Below are 1,902 nucleotides of genomic sequence, written 5' to 3' on the forward strand. Positions count from 1 at the left end.
GTATAAGGGCTGAAGAGATAATACAGCAGATAGGGTGTTTGTTTTGTATTTGGCAACCTTGGTTCAATCCCTAAAACCCCATATAGTCTCTTGAGCCCTATCAGAAGTGATTCCTGAGCACAAAGCTAGGAGTAAACTCTGAATGCCTCTATGTGTGACCCAAAAGAAACAAGCAAAATTAATAGTAGTCAGAAATTTTTCATTCATATAAAAATAGCATATGAATTTTAAAAAATAGTAACTGCCTTGAAGGTAATAGTTCTATTCATAAAATACACTGAGGATTCATTTACCGAATATAAAGAACTTTAATCATATTCTTTTCTAAATTTTAATGCTACATTTTTATTTTTGAACATTTTAGTATAAGTTTTAAAATTATTTTACATATTATAACCAGAAAGAGTTTAAAAAATGCTCACATTCACCTATAGAAGAAATATAAAGAAAACATTCCCCTATTTAATCATATTCTTAAAAGTATATTTTGGAATATATATTTTGTACCTGATTGTTTCTACATTGAATCTGATCAAAATACTTAAAACTGTTTCATTTTGGCTGTGGTGGGTCTTGTATCACTTGTATCACTTGTCATCCCCTTGATCTTCGATTTGCTCCAGCGGGTGCCGGTAACGTCTCCATTCATCCCTGTCATGTGCTAATGTAGCCCAATAGCATCTGCTCACTCCAGGAACAGGAAGAGCCTCAAATCCTTCATTCAGGATTTTGACAAAGAAGTTTGACCATCTCATAGGTGGGCAACCACGCGGTCATTTGATGTCCCATGGAATCCAGTCGGTAACAGCTCTAGTCCAGCGGTTGTCTCTAAATCGCATTATGTGTCCAGCCCATCTGATTTTCAACGCCTTGGCAATCGAGACAGCGTTTCCGATTCTTGATCATTGACATTTATTTACTGGAGTTTCTAACAAGTCAATTAGTCAAAAAAAAAAAGCAGAAAGCATCAGTATTATAAAGGAAGACGTAACATTTTCTGTTCACAAATAATGTGATTGTGTACATAAAAATCCTAATGAACTCACAAAATGTAATAGAATCAGTCTTTTGGGTTTTTTCAGGCAGTGTTGGGTCACACTCTGTAGTGCTCAGGTGCTGTTCCTAGGCTGCATCTCACACTGCTCAGGAGTGATACCATGATGCTCAGGGCACCATATGGTGCTGGGACCGAACTTGGGCCTTCCATAGATGGGCACATACTTAACTCACTGAGCCCAGGAACCCAGATGGACCAATATAAGAACTGAAGCTATAAAATCTACAGTTAATAAAACTGTAAAAGAAAAGGGTAAATCTTAATGCCCTTAGTTGCTTTGTTTTTTTTTTAAGTTTTTGGGCCACACCTAATGGCTCTTAGGGCTTACTCCTGGTCCTGCACTCAGGTATTCCCCTGGCAGTGCTTGGGGGACTGTAATGTAGTGCTGGGGATTGAACCTGGTTTGGCCACATGCAAGGCAGGTGCCCTACCCGCTGTACTATCGCTATAGCCCTAACCTTGGATTTGGTAGTAGTTTCTTTTTTCCACATCTGCCCATTCACACTACAGACCAGGCAAAGGGGCAGAGCTGAGGTGTCTAAAGGGTGGCTTTACTGTGTGCCTCCTCTTCCTGTTGTCTGTGAAAGGAACACAGCCTGTGAGCAGCACCAGGGGTCCCTGTGGGGCACAGAGCCAAGAAGAGCCTCTGAGCACCCACAGCTTGCCCAAACACCCACCACCACCTGCAAAAATGAAAAAAAAAAGAATAAAAGAAAAAGAAAGCTATTAAATACAAGAAAATATTTGCAAATTATACATAAGAACTTTTATCTTAAATAAATATTTCTTACCACCTTGGAGAAACTGACAAGCTACCAAGAGTCTACTGCCTGCTCTGGGAGAGT

The 1,902-nt window shown here is 39.4% G+C and overlaps 1 non-coding gene across 1 annotated transcript; it reads right to left on the bottom strand.

Moving 5' to 3' along the window:
- Positions 1-1,542: 1,542 nt before the first annotated feature.
- On the bottom strand, positions 1,543-1,675 carry LOC129399028 (small nucleolar RNA SNORA51). The gene has a single exon (XR_008626876.1). It is a non-coding gene; the product is annotated as a small nucleolar RNA SNORA51 (small nucleolar RNA).
- Positions 1,676-1,902: the final 227 nt, after the last annotated feature.

This window comes from Sorex araneus, chromosome 9 (genome assembly GCF_027595985.1).
Source record: "Sorex araneus isolate mSorAra2 chromosome 9, mSorAra2.pri, whole genome shotgun sequence".
NCBI lineage: Eukaryota > Metazoa > Chordata > Mammalia > Eulipotyphla > Soricidae > Sorex > Sorex araneus.